Source organism: Tachysurus fulvidraco, chromosome 7 (assembly GCF_022655615.1).
Source record: "Tachysurus fulvidraco isolate hzauxx_2018 chromosome 7, HZAU_PFXX_2.0, whole genome shotgun sequence".
Classification (NCBI taxonomy): domain Eukaryota; kingdom Metazoa; phylum Chordata; class Actinopteri; order Siluriformes; family Bagridae; genus Tachysurus; species Tachysurus fulvidraco.
In genome coordinates, this window is record NC_062524.1 from 16,294,555 (window position 1) to 16,307,263 (window position 12,709).

Below are 12,709 nucleotides of genomic sequence, written 5' to 3' on the forward strand. Positions count from 1 at the left end.
TTGCTCTGACAGTTGGGATCCGCTTGAGCATGAGCAAGTGTGAAGCTTCATCTGCTTTTCTGTCTCACTTCTATTCACATTAACTAGGACAATAATTCGGGGGAGAACAGAGTAAGAAGGAAAAGCATGAAATGAGAGGGAAAGACAGGTATTAGAGTAGAAATGCAGCCCTAAAAAAGAAGAAAACTAAGGAGAGAGAGAGAGAGAGAGAGAGAGAGAGAGAGAGAGAGAGAGAGAGAGAGAGCCAGAGTGAGTGAGGGATGAGTGTGTGTGTGTGTGTGTGTGTGTGTGTGTGTGAGTGAGAGAGAGAAAGAGACAGAGAGAGAGACAGAGACAAGGGGGAGAGCAAGAGTGAGTGAGAGATGAGTGTGTGTGTGTGTGTGTGTGTGAGAGAGAGAGAGAGAGAGAGAGAGAGAGAGAGAGAGAGAGAGCAAGAGTGAGTGAGAGATGAGTGTGTGTGTGAGAGAGAGAGAGAGAGCAAGGGTGAGTGAGAGATGAGTGTGTGTGAGAGAGAGAGAGAGAGCAAGGGTGAGTGAGAGATGAGTGTGTGTGTGTGTGTGTGTGTGTGTGTGTGTGTTTGTGTGTGTGTGTGTGTGTGTGTGTGTGTGTGTGTGTGAGAGAGAGAGAGAGAGAGAGAGAGAGAGAGCATTATATCATAACTGATGGGCTCCTGTCTTCCGTTCTTATTTTCACAGAGACATTAGATCGAATCAAATGGACATTTATAACATTTACTAAAAGCTTCTTTGTTTCAGCTCCACTTGCTGACTTATCAAAGACGTGCTTTCAACACTGTGCAGAACAGAAAGATAGACAGACTGCGAGCACTAAATGAAAAACAGAAGAAGATTCCTGAGTACGTGACACGACGTGACATACCAAGCGATGAAGAAAAGATACATCGATACGTAGAGAGAATTTAAAGCGTCGAGGAAGAAATGGCGGGTGCATTAGAGGAATCTGTTCAGATTATGATTTGAAATGAGAGATAGTCATCATTGTGGTGTAAATAACAGTCAACACCTTTGCTTTCACGGCAGTAATCGACAGCTCGTTTTTTATACATGTGTACGTGATATGACAGGTTATAGTGACAAATACAGATGAATGGCTATGAATGAATGTTCCTTTGGTGGTGTGCGTGGTGCTTGCTATGTTTCTTTACTTCCGTATTCATAACTTTTGTTTTTAACTGCCATTAATTCCAAATAATTTGGACACACAAAGCATTGAAGAAATTCAGATGTAGGGAGTTTTGAAAGGCAAAGCAGAGACTGCTAGCGAGTAGATGAAGTCAGTATAGTTCGCGTGATAATCTGCTGAACAGTGCATGCCTACAAGCAACAACAGCATCAGCGGCTGCAACATGGAAGACACAGGGCACACCAATCAAATGTCAACACACCATGAAAGGATTTAGGTCCTGTAGGTTTAGTTCAATTGCCATGTGTGGGGGGGATGGGGGTGTTTGGGGGGTATGGGGGTAGTATGAACGGTGAATCCTACAGGGGATAAATACATGATTTGACTTGACAATATGGCACTCAGTGTAGTGCAATTCAGGCGAAATCATTTTCACAGAATGTTGCTGGGAAATGCAAAGCTAAAATGTATATTTTTGCCTTTTTTTTTGCCCATTTTTATTAAATTATGAAATATTAAAAAAATATATATCTTTTTCAAGGCTAATTGTAATGTACTGAGAATTACGTATCTGAAATGATCCCAATCCAAGGAATGTAATAATCTCAGTCAGAAAGTCTGAATATAAAAGAGATTGTGTCAGGACTCTTCGCTGTGTCCTCATATTTTCTTCGTCTGTGCTGATTTATGTAACCTGTTTATGTTTTGTTTCTAGCTCTTGTGATTTTTTTCAACTGTCTGTTTTTCGTTTTTTGTTAATAAATCACGTTTCACCGAATTTGGGTCGGGTTTTTATCTTTGCTTTGACAACTACCGTTTCTGACAGAAGGACTCCACCACTTACAGTACAGACCCAGGAGGATAACGCCAAGCTCACATGACCTAATGGCTTGTGGAGGACTTTTTCTCTAGAATTTTTCCTTCTGTCCTGTTTTTTGTTTTGATTCAGTGCCTGTGACCTCACCTTGCTTCTGTTCCTGTGGGGATGTCGCTCCACTCCCTGGTTTTTTGTGGAGGACGCCGCCTAGAATTCTTGCCTGCAGGGGAGGCCATGAACCGGATTGGTTTGTTTGTTTGGACTTTTTCCCCACTTCCTGTTTCTCGGTTGGATACACCCCTTTTTTCTTTCCTCTTGCTCCTGTTGAGACACGGCCGAGTGGGTCTTTGCTGAGGATGATACCCAACCTGCCCTTCGGAGCATTCCTCTACCCAGCTGGGCTGAGAGCGACGCTTAGCCAGTTTGGGTCGATTCTGGACTTTGGACTTCTGCTTGGATGTTTCATGGATGTTTCACTCCTTCTTGGTTCTTGCCAGGATCAGGATTCCCCCATATTCTTGGGCAAGAAGGGCTTCTGTCTGGCATGTCTTGGTTCATGCATAATTTCAGGACTCACCTGTTCCTAATTGCCTGATACTCATCAAGTCTATTAATTTCCTCCACATTGTATCCTCGAGAGTCCTCATCTATTCTTTGTCTGTGTTGGTTTATGTAACCTGTTTGTTTTTCCCCTGTATATGTTTTTTGTTTTTCATTAATAAAACGTGTTTTGTTATCCCTGCAATTGGGTCTTCTCTGCGGCCACCTTCGTTTTCTGACATATTGAGTGACATAACCAGGTCGGCTTTAAGTGGACCCTCAGTTGTTTCATACCGGAAAAAAGATATGAAAATGAAATTATTCTCTATCACTGTATCCTACCCCCAGCATTTAAGCAGATTACAGCTGAGCCCATCTGCTTTCTAGTTAAAGACAAAAATGAAAAGACAAAAACAAACACATCTTAAAATCAGACATGACAATATAGATGTAAAATGTCCGGATCTGTTAAAGCTTTCTGAATAGCTAATAGACGCAGTTTTTGTGGGTGTTGTCTGTCTAGATGACACTGAATGAAGCTGGATGGGTGTGTGTGTGTGTGTGTGTGTGTGTGTGTGTGTGTGTGTGTGTGTGTGTGTGTGTGTGTGTGTGTGTGTGTGTGTGTGTGTGTGAACTTCCTTAGATACCCAATCAACTCCATAGTTACAGCATCAACTTCCTTAGTTACCTAACCTCCCATAGTTACACCATGAACTTCCTAAGTTACAACAGCTTCTATAGTTACAGCATCAACTTCCTTAGTTACAACAGCTTGCATAGTTACAGCATCAACTTGCTTAGTTACCAAACCTTCCATAGTTACACCATCAACTTCCTTAGTTACAACAGCTTCCATACTTACTGTACACCATCAACTTCCTTAGTTACTCCACCTTCCATATAGTAGTTACACCATCAACTTCCTTAGTTACTCCACCTTCCATAGTTACACCATCAACTTCCTTAGTTACACCAGCTTCCATAGTTACAGCATCAACTTCCTTAGTTACACCAACTTACATAGTTACACTATGAAGTACTTAGCTGCATATCAGCCTGTGTCATGTAGCATAGCCATAAGCACTGCGAATGACTTCAGAACTTTTCCTCATGAATCATGCGACTGTCCCTCGACATAAAAACAAGTGTGAGCCTCAACGCACTTTATGACTCATGTGCATTCCCCATGTGGAAGCAAGATCCTGCCCCCAGTCTATTTCTATCCAACATACTGTACTGTACATACACCATGTAGAGCAGCAGTGTGTAATCAATGTGAAGGATTTAATGAAGTTATACTTGTGTGTATTACAGAGCTGTGTGACTTCAACTTGTCACATCTTTAACCTTAATACTGCATTTTATTTTATTTTATTTTATTCTTAAACAATGATTACTTTGTAGTAAATGAGAGTGTGTGTGTGCCCTGCGAAGGGTTGGCACTCCGTCCAGGGTGTATCCTGCCTCGATGCCCAATGAAGTCTGAGACAGGCACAGGCTCCCTGTGACCCGAGAAGTTTGGATAAGCGGTAGAAAATGGATGAATGAATGAAGGAATGAATGAATGAATGAATGATTACTTTGTTCTTGTAATATTAGGAGAACACAACAATTCCCTGAGTAGCAAGAAACTCCAGCATTAGGCTTTTTCTTCTATCTGTAGTATTGCAGATTGCCAAGCATTACAATTCCTTCTTTATTAAAAACAGGAAGTTATCATTTTATTTGTATAAAATTACCTTAACAAAAGAACATAGTTTGCCATGTTCCTAAGAAAACTGTTTGATCCTCTGTTTGAAAAAATGTTAAAAATTATAGCTTCAAGCGCTGCTTCTAACGAAGCGGATATGAAATAATGAGCATACCTTGCTGATTATTCCCCATTCTATCCACTTACCTCACAGCGAGGCATGGACCACCTACACGAGTCACGAGGTGAAATTCAACAGCTTCCACCTGAGATGCTTGCGGCGCATTCTGCATATCCAGTGGCAGGACAAAGTACCCAACACAGAGGTTCTGGAACGCACCGGCATGAATAGCATGTTCACCATTCTCAGTGAGAGGCGCCTTCGCTGGCTCAGCCATGTTAGGAGAATGGACCCGGGTCGCATACCCAAGGACCTGCTGTACGGTGAGCTAGCAGAAGGTGCACGACTGACCGGGCGGCCACGTCTGCGGTACAAAGATGTCTGCAAAAAGGACATGAAGATGGCCAACATCAACGTAAACAATTGGGAGAGCTGTGCTGACGACCGCCCTGCCTGGCGTCTTGCTGTCAGGGCGCTCAGAAAGCAGAGGAGGTGAGAAACACAAACCTCGCTGCAAAAAGAGCCAGGAGGAAGGCAAACCAACAACAGCCTCAGCAAGCATCAGCATTTACCTGCAGCAAGTGCAACAGAGACTGTCAATCCAAGATCGGACTTTTCAGCCACTCGCGAAGGTGCAGATAGGACACCTTAACCGGAAGCTACACCATCGTCTCTTGAAGACGGACGGATGCCGAAGAAGGAGATCCACTTACCAGCATTGTAATTATACAGTTATTTTATAACAGAATTTCTAATAGGTTTGCTCTATGGCCTTCTGCCTCATGAAAACACAATAGAAATAATGATAATTTTTTTCTCTAAAAGCGTACAAAATAATCTACAATCTATTTGATGTCTTTATCCAATTATTTCTTAATAACGTTTAAGAATGTTTAAATTGTTACCTTGAATTACCAGTGAATTTTAAAAGCTTATTTGTTGTAAAAAAAAAAAAAAAATCTTTTCTGCAAATACAGAATGAATAGATTTGACCTTCAGCCTCGGAACTCCTTCATGCTACAGTAACCGACATTATTACACTTTCGGCCTGAATCAATACATCACGGATCGGGGGTTTTATGGGATGGACATATATATGATTGGCACGTAAAATGTCCCCTTTCACCCAAAATGGCAACCCTTCCAAGTCCAATCAAGCCACAATCTCCCAACATGGACTGTAAACCTCCACAGCCTATTGGGAATGATTACCGGACTATAATTTTTTTGGATTATAACATACGTATGTTTCCATATTAACCCTGGCCTGTAAGTGGTCAGTAATTATATCTATTTTTCCTTATTAGTGGTTGTCATAATCCATGTCACATGGCCGACCCTGTTTCATCTACTAGACCAGGGGTCGGCAACCTTAAACACTCAAAGATCCATTTGGACCCGTTTACCACAGAAAAAAAACACAGGAAGGCACAAAACCCTTTTGACATCTAAAGATAAAACCTCACATATCGTTTTTTTACCTTTATGGAAAGTATAAAAAAAATGTAATGTGTTGCATTTATGAAATCAATGAACTGCTACAGAGTAAACGCAATTTTATTTCTGCAGGCAAACAAAAATATTTTGAACAGTTTGAACTAACCTTAACAAAAAAGACACTGGGTTGAGACTGGGTTCGTATTCATGACATCAAAATTTTAACTTGCCGGCTGCAGCAAAGCAAAAACGCGTCTGCTTCTGTGTATTGGATTTCGCAAGTCGGCAGTTATGACGCGTATATTGAGCGACAAACAAATTAAACACAGTTTATTTTAATGTTACAAGAGCATCATAATCTTAGAATTTAGAATTGCATTTTTTAAAAAACTAACTAACTAAAATAAAATAAATTAAAATTAAACACTTATTTTGGGGGCACGTTGGCTTAGTAGTTAGCACGTTTGCCTCACACCTCCAGGGTAGGGGGTTCCGCCTTGTGTGTGTGGAGTTTGCATGTTCTCCCCATGCCTCGGGAGTTTCCTCCGGGTACTCCAGTTTCCTCCCCCGGTCCAAAGACATGAATGGTAGGTTGATTGGCATCTCAGGAAAATTGTCCATAGTGTGTGAGTGTGTGAGTGAAAGAGAGTGTGTGTGTGTGTGTGTGTGTGTGTGTGTGTGTGTGTGTGTGTGTGTGTGTGTGTGTGTGTGTGTGTGTGTGTGTGTGTGTGCCCTGCGATGGGTTGGCACTCCGTTCAGGATGTATCCTGCCTTGATGCCCGATGACACCTGAGATAGGCACAGGCTCCCCATGACCCGAGTAGTTCGGATAAGCGGTAGAAAATGAATGAATGAATGAATGAATCAATCAATCAATCAATCAATCAATCAATCAATTAATTAATTCATATTTATTTTCCAACTCTACAGGGAGCCGCAGCAGAGGGATGAAAGAGCCACTTGCGGCTCCGGAGCCGCGGGTTGCCAACCCCTGTACTAGATGAAAGCTAATAAGGCCAATAACAAAAGAGCATGCTAACCACATACAAGCTAGCAATGCTGTGAAGAAACGGGATGCACTTATTTCCAGGGATTTCAGAACAGCGTAACAGATATTGCGTCATCGGGCAGGCGTGGCCTATTTGATAATCTAACCCTAACAGTTTTTGGTTGTTTATTTGTTTTCAAAAATAACTTAACCACAAGATAATAAAGCATAATAGATTAAAATATAAAATCTACCTGTTTTCCCTTCATTATCTATCCTAGGTATGCTCTTTTTTTTTTGAAAGAGGGCGTTTTTCCAAAGACCTCAAGAAATACGCCCACTTTATGCAAACCCCTGGAATTTAGTGAATGCTGTGAAGAAACTCTGCATTTTACTATGAAGAAAGTCAGAAGGAGAAAATAAGGAGAAAGCACCTGAATCGGAATTGAATGCTTTCGTACTGGAGCTGCTCTAAGGTGTCTAATCGTACTGATAAATTGTTCAAGGAGAGGGGAAAGTGGAGTGTGCAGCAGGTTATTACACAATTCACTTGTGGCGTCCATTATGGCAGCAAATGTTCTTTCATGTTCCAAAAAGAACTGAAGGTATAAAGGAAACCAGGACAAAAGGGTAAACACGTGAAAACTGTAGCACTGCGGCAGGCTGTAGCACCTCATTCTGAATCTCAGCACACAAACGGAAAGACGTAATAAACTTCCTTTAATTACTGGCCTGATTCAAAAGCTGCCACATGACATTAACAGCCTGGCTGAATCAGATACTGTAGGGCTCTAACAGAGAAAGATAAACTGCTGAAAACAGAAGAGTAACTTCTCATTTCCTCATTTCCTTTAGATGCAAAGTGGTTCTCTAAGGGACTTTTTACACCTGGTCACTTCATACGTTTTCTGTGACCGGGTAGCTATCCGATGGTAAAAAGACCAGTTCTAAATGCCCTCCGAAACGTTTTCAAGACGGATATAAATCCGATGGCTCAAACCACTTCAGGAGGTGGTCTGGGACGCATTTGAGATGAAACTGGACAGGTGTAAATGAATGTGGTTGTTCAAGCCACATATGTCAGCGCTATACTCCTCCTGAACGGAAGTACGTCACTTGCAGGTGACTCACGAGTCGTGCATCGCACCAGAAACAACGTGGACGACATGCTGTCACTTATTGCTCTTTGGAGCGATGAAAGCGTCCAACAAAAGCTTTGTACAACATATAGAAACAAAAGTATATTTAAGTATATTCACCAAAGCGTGTTCCATTTCAATTACCCCGGAAATAAGGTCAAATATATTTGCATTTTGGGCGGGAGTAGAAAGATCAGATCGATATCCGATTCACCAAGACACATTTATGTGGCCTAATGTAAATGGAACAGTTTTAACAAATCAGATAGTCATCGGATCAGAGAAAACACATGAAGTGGCCAGGTGTAAAAAGGCCCTATTGGTTAGAAACGTCCTATAACAAGTAACCTGTGAAAGATTCTAGATATTATTTAAATATCAGGAAATAAAACTAGAAATCCATTGTTCCACAACTTTCCACAACTTTGAATCCCGCTAAAACACAATCAAGGTTAAAATGGTCACCTTCACACCCTCTTGCATTATTCTGATGGTTCTTGTTGGTACTGTTGTTTTGGTTAGATGCTCAGTGTGTGTATGCGTGTATGTAATACTAGCTGTGTTTCATGTTTTTCCAGTGGGATTGATGGGAATTAGCATGAAATCGGTTTTACAAAAGGATTTCATGCTAATTCCCATCAATCCCACTGGTTCTAGATGCATGGATTCAAAGCTAAATATTGTGAAACCCCATTGGAACACCATAAAAAAACGCATGGACACATGAATTTTTTAATATCAGCACCAAATAGTAAACAGGAAATAACATCACTAACCATCACTAAGTCAGAATTTTTCAGTTCCTATAACACAACATAACAAGTCTTATAGACTGTAAAGGTGACCTGTGAATGAAGACTAGTTTGATTGGTTTTCTAACAAAGGCTTAACATCAAAAGTAAATCTCCTGATTCCCACAGGACAAACCTGTGTCCCACTTTAAATTCCATCGAAAGAAAAACATCAGATATGTCTTGGATTCAAGGCTAAACACCATAAATCCCATTGGAAAAGCATCAAACGTCTGGGTTCAAAGCTGCACACTGTGAATCCCACTGGAATCCCATCAAACATGTCCATAATTAGTCACAGGTCACCTTTTTAACCATTACGTCACATGTTTTTATATCAACAGGAAACAGGAAGTAACTTTACTAACCATTCCGGATCCACTAGTATGCAATAGAAACATATTCCATTCTCATTTCCGAATGTCCGGGGAGAACGGAGAACGCTGCACCCCAATCTGTAGCAAAGAGCAAATATCAAATATCTACAGTGCTGTAAAATGTGTGGATGGATAAGGTCAAACAGCTAGCACTATGGCTCAGCAGGAGGTCATCCACCACCTTCCATTTCTTAAGCTGTGTAAAATGTGCAGTTTCTGTAAATCATGTGCCATTCAGAAAGCAGCAGACTGTCTGACAATCACAGAGGACCTGGACCTGCTAACCTCGTGCGACCTGCCAAGCTAACAGCTAGCTATGCTTTACAAAAAAATACAAAAAGAGACACAAGAAGTAGAAGCATATTTTCGTACCCTAGAAGAAAGCCCTAGTGATGAAGATAGTGATGATGATTCAAATCTATATTTAAAATTTCCTCTTGTTGATCCACGTCCACCAAGATGGCCACCGAGTGGACAGACATTTCTAGAAGGAATTTTATATACACAGTCTCCAAATAGAAGACAGAAGCCTGCGTTTTCACTGTTTTGCTTGTGATGCTAGCCAGCTAGCTAATCTGAAAGGATTTTTGACAGGATTTGTTTTGTTTACAGTGTTCAAAATGTTCACAATATCTTCTGCTAAAGCTAGCTATCTGAATGCAAAAAAACAACATCAAAACATTTCTTCTGGAGGTTGGATTCTCACTCAGACACACGTTAAGGTTATACTGTATTTAGTTGTACCTTATTGTGGCCCAAATATAACTCCTATATAATAGCCACAATAAGGCACAAATAAAAAATATTTTTGCATTGTTAATATGGAAACGACAGCAAAACGTTAGCCGGAATTCATGTTACGGAAATGAAATATTTGTATGTGCTTGGTGCAGCGTGGTCTGCCATAGTTAGCAGTTTATTTATGATCGTGGTGTTCCAGTGTTCCACTTATACACCTATTGGCATTCACTCACACATGGTGTTTCCTAGAAATGAAGTTTTTTTTTTCCTCACAGATGGTCAGAGTCTGACTTAAACTAATGCATTAATCCAGAATGACATCTATTAAACAAACAAACCCTTCAGTTAGCATAAGTTGTGCTTTAGAAATAGTTTGTAATACTTAGAAGTAATTTTTTTACCTTATACAGTAGTTGTTTTTTTTTTATATTATTTTATATACTGATTGGAGAGAAGAGAGCTTGAGAGAAGAGATTCAATAATTATTTAGCTATAGAGATATTTCCGCTGCAAAATTCAGTTGTTTTTTTTATGCCACGTTGTTACATATCTTCTTACTACTGATGTTAATACGTCACTATACTCAGATTTATTTCGACAATAGCATTGATGTTTATAATGTGGGTTGTGGTAGACTAGTAGTTAAGGTGTTGGGCTACTAATCGGAAGGTTGTGAGTTTGATTCCTATGTCCATCAATCTGCCACTGCTGGGCCCCTGAGCAAGGCCCTTAACCCTCAATTGCTCAGTTGTGTAAAAATGAGATAAAATGTAAGTTGCTCTGGATATAAGGGCGTTTGCTAAATGCTGGAAATATAAGGCAGCCCTTTTTTAGGTCAGTGTGAATGTGAAGGAAGCTTCACCTGGCTATAAAGCTATGCAGCTGTTGCATTTAATAACTTTCCAGTCATACGCCTTGTCCTGTGATCACATCGCTCATCACGGTGCCCTCGAGCCCCTTTCTCATCTAGTGCACACAGAGCCTGCTAGTCCTAACAACAATAACACCAGCACAGGCTTATTTTTTTCATATAGTCCAGAGTAATAAAGTGAACGTGTGGAATGTGTTTGACAGAAAACCTGCACGTTATCGTCATTGTTATCAGATATTACGTGTATTCAAGGTAAAACTTCTTGATCTTTTATGACCACACAGTCGCCTAGAGTATTGAAATAGCAAGAAAAGTATAATGAACTGGGACACGCAGACGACATGCAAGCGAAAATCGTTTATTATCGGAAGCCGGCAAGGTAGCAGAAGCCTGATCGGAACTGGGAGGCACAAGAAGAGGCCAAACCAAACAAAACAGAAGAGCTTCGGAAAACAATCTGAGACTCAGTGATGTGTAACTAAATGATGTACATGTGGACTAGCTCGCTAGTCACAATCAATTTGGTGCTTTTGCTAACTTTGCTAGCATGTGATGAAAGATTTAAAGCTGTACCGTAAATCTGAGCTACAGATATTTTAATGCAGAGAGGCTGGATGTCACACACACACACACACACACACACACACACAGAGGGTAAACCTCCTATCCAGCTAATCTGCTGATACTGTATCTGAACGCATGAAAACGACTGCTCTGTGATTGGAGCGCTCAGGGAAAACTGTTGTTAACTCGACAAGCCGTCAGACAATGATGAGAACGTCTGCTACACCGATCAACACTATGGACAAATGTGTCATCAACACATAGACACACTATTCATTTTTATTAACAATTAAAAATCAAAACAATTATAACAATCCTTTTGTTAACCGATTCATTGTTTTATTCATCCATCCATTCATTAATGAACACATGGTTGGGCAAATGGAAGAATAAAGAACTCAAGTAAAAGAAACTGAGCGAATGAATGAAGCAAGCCAATTTATGAATGAAGAAATGATTCAATACAAATGAATGAACAAAGTAACAAATAAATAAATAAATAAATAACAACAAATCAGCTGAACATTATCTACATAATATTCCATGTATTTACTGAAACAACTCAGAGATTAAAGGACTGAAAAGATTAAACACACACACACATACACACACATTCCATCATCTCAAACTATGGAGCACCAAATGGCAGAAACACTATTTATGTAACTTTTTTTAATCCTGCACAGCAGGTTATTATATAATCAGGTACAAAGACATTTTGGTAAAGAAAAAAAAAACAGAGATTATAAAGATGTGATGGTGAAGTGAAGCGTAAAGTTCAGCAGAAAGGAACCTGGGAGTGACAGAAACTGAGCTCGGAAGGATGAATGAAGAAGGGAGATCTGTTAATTCTCCACACACACACCTACACACACATACACACACACACACACATACACACACACACACACACACACATACTACACACACACACATACTACACACACACACACACACACATACACATACATACACACACACATACATACATATACACACACACACATATACACACACACACACACATACATACACACACTCACATACATACATACACACACACACACAGACACACACATACAGTACATACATACACACACACAGACACACACATACAGTACATACACACACACACACATACACATACATACACACAGACACATACATACATACATACATACACACACACACATACACACACACACACACATACATACATACACACAAAGTGGGACATGTGCAGCTGTTACTAATGGCAGAGGAACTTGGGCATCTGAAACCTGATCTGATCTGAACTGAAGTTTCCACAACTTTCACCTTTAACCTGAATGCTGTTCATCAGCCGAGACACGTTTACTGTGGAAAATCTGTGAAGAACTTTCCTCCAGTCTCAGACACCATCAAAGTGCATGAGTGCAAGGGATGCATGATATTTCTAGCTTGAATACTAGCTTAGTGTACAACAACGAATCAGCAGAACATATGTGCAC

The 12,709-nt window shown here is 40.3% G+C and overlaps 1 protein-coding gene and 1 long non-coding RNA gene across 2 annotated transcripts in view; one reads left to right on the plus strand and one right to left on the minus strand.

The window, feature by feature from the left end:
• LOC125145078 overlaps positions 1-5,225 on the plus strand; it is a 23,009-nt gene extending 17,784 nt beyond the window's left edge. The window contains exon 3 of the long non-coding RNA XR_007143394.1: positions 4,405-5,225. This is a non-coding gene — a long non-coding RNA (uncharacterized LOC125145078). The remainder of the gene's footprint in view (positions 1-4,404) is intronic.
• Positions 1-12,709, minus strand: part of mtnr1aa (melatonin receptor 1A a) — a 29,348-nt gene that overhangs the window by 14,700 nt on the left and 1,939 nt on the right. The window lies entirely within an intron of this gene.